A 6,700-nucleotide genomic window follows, 5' to 3' on the forward strand; every position below is an offset into this window, starting at 1 on the left:
ATACACTATATTCAAGTGAATTCTTATGTACCAAACTCTCTCACTTGTCTCGCTCTTTGAATCTGGTATCGATATACATGCTTTTAGTATCCCCAATATATATATCAAAGTATGATTAGCATGCATTTAGAGATTTTGCTCACCTCTCTTCCCATTTTAAGTATATCTTATAGTAAAAATACATGTAACTAGGTGTATCTGACTTACAATTTACTCTAAAGTTATTCATCAATCCGACAATATTTAATTATTTCAAACAATAGGAAGTATTAGTAAATATGATAGAAATGTTTGCAATAATTTTAAAGTTCGACAAACACCATTTTGTTTTCTTAAAAAAAAAACAATTTTGAGCTCCCAAAAATTTGACCAAACAGGCCCAATGAGATATAGCTGCAGCCCAAACCATTATAAACCTCAGGCCTTGTTTTAAATTAGGGTTTCTTCTTCTCCTATAAATTCTATTACGTCGCCTCAACCTTCATTAATTTTTCTTTGTGAATATTATATTTCTCACACCCCAGGTGATTCCTTCTAGTTTTTGTGTATTATTTTATTTTGATTTTACCTTGCTTTAATAGTTTTCTCCATCAAAATTATTTTTCTTTATGTTTATAAAATTGTGTTATTGTTGCGATGATTATAAAAAATTCCTCGTACTGAATGCTATTGCCATGGCATGACAGACTCTTTTACACCCATAGAATATGAGCAACAATCATTTTTTCTAATGGATCAATTTGTGTATTGTATATAAAAAGTAGATCCAAAAACCAATAAAGGAGTTAGCTTGATTATATACATGGCAATTTGTTTTGCCTTGTAGTTTTAAGTGTCTCCTAAATTGTGAAAAGGTGGTGTTTAAAGCCCTAAATTTTAACTCCAGAAATTGGGGTTACGCACACCTCCAAATTTATTATTGAAACAATTTGTATTAAGATTTCTGATTTGTGATTTATGTTGAACCAGACGTTAGGCAGGTGTTACCACATTTTATGGTTGTGGAAAACCGTTGAATGTTTGGAACAGTAAAAGGTGTGTTCTTCGTTGCCCGATAGTTCAATTCTATGACTACTCGAGCTACATCAGAACCCTATATTTCACATATGTTTTACTTTAAAATATGTAAAAAAAACAAACTATATATTAAGAAATTCAACTGCACCATGGTTCTCAATATCTTTTGAGTCAAATTTACTATAGTGAGATTGATCCGTCAATATCTTTTGAGTCGAATTTGTTGGCATAGTACTTCTTCGAGATATATAACTAGAAAATTAAAAATTGTATATTTATTTGTTATTTTATACTACTAATCTTTTATTAAACAATCATTTGGGATTAGAGAAATTATTGCGTGGCATTAATTAAGGGAATCAAGGTTTAGACGTGAAGCCGATCCATGTGCAATTGTGCTTCATTGACCTATTTATGTTGAATGTTTTATTATTTGGGCCAAACAATTGACAATGAATGTAACACTATGAACTGGCACAACATCAAAATAATATAAAAAAATATCTATGCATGCATTACAAATAATGGCTACATAATTAACAATGCATAGTCATTGAATGAACGTTAATTAAGATGTAATTAAACTAGATACATTTTTACGAACAAATACGTGTATTTGAATAAATATACCTTCTTCTATTCTAAGTATGTATATATATATATTTTTTTTTTCTTTGGATATATTATGAAATTGATTCTACATAAATGTATTTATCTATCCATGCATAGATACATTGTACTTTCTTGTCCGTTATTATTTGTCATGATTTCTATTTTTAGAGTCAAACTATAAAAATTTTGATTAGCATTTTAAAATGTATTTTTCATCATATTAATATATAAAAAATTGCAATTTATAGTACTTTTCATATAGTTTTAGAATATTTAATTTTTTTGTTTAAAATATCGAATTAATATGATTTAATTTAAATTTGAATATTAATCAAATTGACTTTTGAAAAGTGCAACATGACAAATAATTTCGAATGGAGGTAGTATATGTTAATGTAATTTTTATACTGAATAAATTCTATATTTTATACTAGATTCACTAGATGAAATTGATATACACAATAGATTGAAATTTGAATATGCAAATATAAAAAACTGGAGGAGGCATGCGAGCGGATACAATGTATTTAGAGGCAATTCAGACTAAAAATGTAATAATTTTAGACTATATATATGTATTAGGTAATTAGCACCAATGTTAGTGTGATTTATGAAGGTTAGTTCAAAACTTACATTTCAAATCTTTAACCCCCTCAAAAAATGAGTCCATTTTTTATACAAAAAACGATTTTTGTTCTTTTTAAGGTAGTCAATTTTTTAAGTTTTGAGTTGCATAACCATTTTTTTCTTTTAAAAATGTTTAAGAAATTTGGTACACAATAATATATATATCTGATATACAATAATATACAAAGACTTAATTATTTTTACAACAATATATAAAATTTTGTTAAACGATATTATACACTCAATATGTAACATTCTATAAAATTATAATGAGAAATTTATACACCTAATACAATAGGGGAAAAGACTTGATACAACTTTCAATTTTGCGATTTAGGATTAATATATGTTGGCTATAAAAGTGGCACACATATACCAATTGTAACATAAATGACACACACAAAGTTAAAAGGTTGTCAGGCTCTTTCTCTATATAAATAAATATATATAAGATATTAGATCTCAATATAATATTGCTAAATTTATTTAAGAGATGAAAGTGTAGAATACTTTTCTATTTGTTTAACGGGAAAGATAAACAAAAGTTCTAATTTTTTCATGAAGAAGTGATACTAATTCTCATGAACATAAATTGATATTTAAATTCTCGAAATAGTGAAACTCAATGAATGAAAAAATTCCATCACTAACAATGTGAATTTTTTTTAGTGGAGAATTCTTTAAAACAAAAAAAAAAATTTTAAAAGCTAAGGGCATATGTTAGTCTTGAAATAAATCACATGCCATTATTGTTATGATTCAATAATTTTTGTTCTAAAATAAGTGTTATTAAAAAAATTTATAAAGACATGTTAAATAGTTATTCCGATATGAAATATTTGGTGAGAAAAAAATATCATTTTTCTAATGAAAATATCAAAAGTATTTGATAAATTTTTTTTTGATTGATCACATTGCGTAGAAAAACATTAGAAAGAGATGTAGGCTTCAAGCCTTTTCTTTGTAGTCTCAAAACACTCTTTACAAAATCATAATAAAAATTTGCAACCCTATATTTTGGGGGTAAAACTCCGTAAACACTTTTCTTTTTCTTTTTAAAAATGTTCTCTAAAATCAATAAATAAAATCCAAAAAAAAATAAATATAAAATGAAAACATTCAACATAGAATATTAAATAAAATATTCAAAATAGTATAGAAAATCACTTGATCTATAGATTTTTTTTTGGGAGAATTATATGGAGAGAGAACGAGAGATTTATTTTCTTTTTGATAATTGGAGGGACTATATGGAGAGAGAACAAAAGATTTGTTTTATTATTTTTTTTAAAATTGGAGTACTACTCATATAAAATCTAAAATATTTTGTGTGATTATCTTGTTTGTTTAATAATAAGACTTGTTCATTCTCTTTTGATTTAACAGTATAAAAGATTCTAAGGTCAAATTAGTTGCGGGGCAATTTTTTAAAAATAGATTTTTGTTGTAAAGAAAGCTCAAAATATAAGAAGAAAAAGACAAGAAGTATAAGATAGAGGAGATAATTTTCTTATTCAAGTATATCATACAATGATGAATGATATCTCTATTTATGATGTTGAGATATCATAGTCAAAGGTCACCTTGAAATTATACATAGTTATCATTAAGGTTCATATCACCTTGAAATCTTATCACATTGGAAACACTAATACATGAATCCAATTAATTGTTGGATAACTCTAATGGATCATCCACATATATAATGGATTTACAACACTCCCCCTTGGATATCCATAGATTATGTGCCTCGATAAAACCTTACTAGGAAAAACCCAGTGGAAAAAGCCTAGTGAAGGAAAAAGAGTACACATATCTCATAATACGCTTTGAATGTTGCCTTGTTAAAAACCTTACCAGGAAAACCCAACTTGGGACAAAACCATAGTTAAGGAAAAGAGTACAACGCGTATTTCGCTCCCCCTGATGAAAACTTTACTTGATATCTCGGAGACGGCGCATTCCAATCTTGTATCTCAACTTCTCAAACGTTGATGTTGGCAATGCCTTAGTGAATAAATCAGTAAGATTATCACTTGAACGAATTTGTTGAACTTCTATCTCACCATTTTGTTGAAGATCATGTCTGAAAAAGAACTTTGCTGAGATATGCTTTGTCCGATCTCCTTTGATGTATCCTCCTTTCAATTGAGCTATACATGCAGCATTATCTTCGTACATTGTGGTTGGTATATTATTTTTCAAAGAAAAACCACACATTTCCTGAATATGATGGGTCATTGATCTCAATCAGACGCACTCTCGACTTGCTTCATGGATGGCTATTATTTCTGCATGATTTGAAGAAGTGGCTACCAACGTTTGCTTCATTGATCGCCAAGATATTGCTGTGTCTTCACATGTAAACAAATAGCCTGTTTGTGATCGAGCTTTATGCGGATCTGATAAATACCCTGCATCTGCGTAACCAATCAGTTCTTATTTGGATTCATTGGAATAGAATAAATCCATGTCCATGGTCCCTCGAAGATATCGAAGTATGTGTTTAACACCATTTCAATGTCTTTTTGTTGGGGAGAAACTGAATCTTGCCAGTAGACTTACTGCAAAGCAGATATCTGGTCGAGTATTGTTAGCAAGGTACATTAGTGCCCCGATCGACTAAGATAAGGAGTTTCATCACCAAGAAGCTCTTCATCATTCTCTTGAGGTCGAAATGGATCTGTATTGATGTCAAGCGATCTTACCACCATTGGAGTACTCAATGGATGTGAGTTATCCATGTAAAAACGCTTTAGTATCTTTTCTGTGTACGTTGATTGATGAACAAGTATTCCATTTGACAAATTCTCAATCTGTAGACCAAGACAAAATTTTGTCTTGCCGAGATCTTTCATTTCGAATTCTTTTTTCAGACACTCAACAGCTTCTAAAAGCTCTTTACGAGTTCCAATGATGTTCAAATCATCAACATACACAGCTATTATTACAAATTCAGATCCCGACCGTTTAATGAAAATGCAGGGACAAATCGGGTCATTTTTGTACCCTTTCTTTAACAAATATTCACTCAGACGATTGTACCACATCCTTCCTGATTGTTTCAATCCATACAGAGATTTCTGAAGCTTTATTGAACAAGTTTCTCTTGAATCTTTGTATGCTTCAGGCACTTTGAATGCTTCAGGAATTTTCATGAAAATGTTGTGGTCCAATGAGCCATATAGATAGGCTGTAACAACATCCATTAGACGCATTTCAAGTTTTTCATGAACTGCCAGATTTACGAGATATCTGAAGGTGATTGCATCTACCACTGGAGAATATGTCTCCATATAATCAATGCCAGGTCTTTGAGAAAAACCTTGAGCAACGAGTCGGGCCTTATATCTCATGACTTCACCTTTCTCATTTCTTTTTCGTACAAATCCATTTGTACCCCATTTGCTTGATACCTTCAGGTGTTCGGATTATCGGTCCAAAAACTTCACGTTTTTCTAGTGAAGCCAATTCAGCTTGAATTGCATCCTTTCATTTTGGCCAATCATTTCTCTGTCTACATTCGTGAACAGATTTTGGCTCAAAATCTTCATCTTGTTGCATTATTTCAATAGCAACATTACAGGCAATTATGTTGTCAATCACAACATTATTTCGGTTTCACAACTTTCTCGTCGAGACATATTCATTGAAATTTCATTGTTTTCAGAAGTTCGAACCTCCTCATCATCATGTGTTATGATTTGGGTCTCATCTTGAGAAATTTCTTTCAACCCATGATCATCTTGATCATTTATTCCTTTTCTCTTTCGAGGATTTTTATCCTTGGAACCAATTGTTCTACCGCGCTTCAAATGTGGTCTAGACTCATTTGCCTTAATAATTTGTCCTATCGAGATATCAACTCGAACTGGAGCATTAACAGCTGGAATATACGATTTAGTAATCCTTGGAAGATTAGTAAATGCATCTGGTAGCTGATTTGCAATGTTCTGCAAATAAATTATTCTTTGAACTTCTTGCTCACATTGGTTTGTTCCAGGATCCAGATGAGATAGAGATGATGAATTCCAATCTATCTCTTTTTCCAACGACTTATGTTCTCCCCCTAATGTTGGGTATACTGATTCATCAAAATGACAATCAACAAATCTTGCCTTAAATAAATCTCCAGTCATAGGCTTCAAATATTTTATGATTGAAGGAGATTCATACCCAACATATATCCCCAACCTTCTTTGGGGCCCCATCTTTGTGCGTTGTGGCGGAGCAATTGGGACATACACCGCACATTTAAAAACTCTAAGATGGGAAATGTTTGGCTCTTGACCAAAAGTCAATTGTAATAGGGAGAATTCATGATAATTGGTCGGCCTTATGCGCACAAGTGCTGCTGCATGCAAAATAGCATGCCCCCACATAATACAGACACCTTTGTTCTCATTAGTAATGGTCTAGCTATCAATTGCAGACGTTTAATCAA

General features: G+C 30.8%; 1 non-coding gene across 1 annotated transcript; it reads left to right on the forward strand.

Moving 5' to 3' along the window:
- The first annotated feature begins 627 nt into the window (after positions 1-627).
- On the forward strand, positions 628-717 carry LOC114077411. Its single transcript, XR_003578716.1, has one exon. It is a non-coding gene; the product is annotated as a small nucleolar RNA snoR8a (small nucleolar RNA).
- Positions 718-6,700: the final 5,983 nt, after the last annotated feature.

Source organism: Solanum pennellii, chromosome 5, assembly GCF_001406875.1.
Source record: "Solanum pennellii chromosome 5, SPENNV200".
Classification (NCBI taxonomy): domain Eukaryota; kingdom Viridiplantae; phylum Streptophyta; class Magnoliopsida; order Solanales; family Solanaceae; genus Solanum; species Solanum pennellii.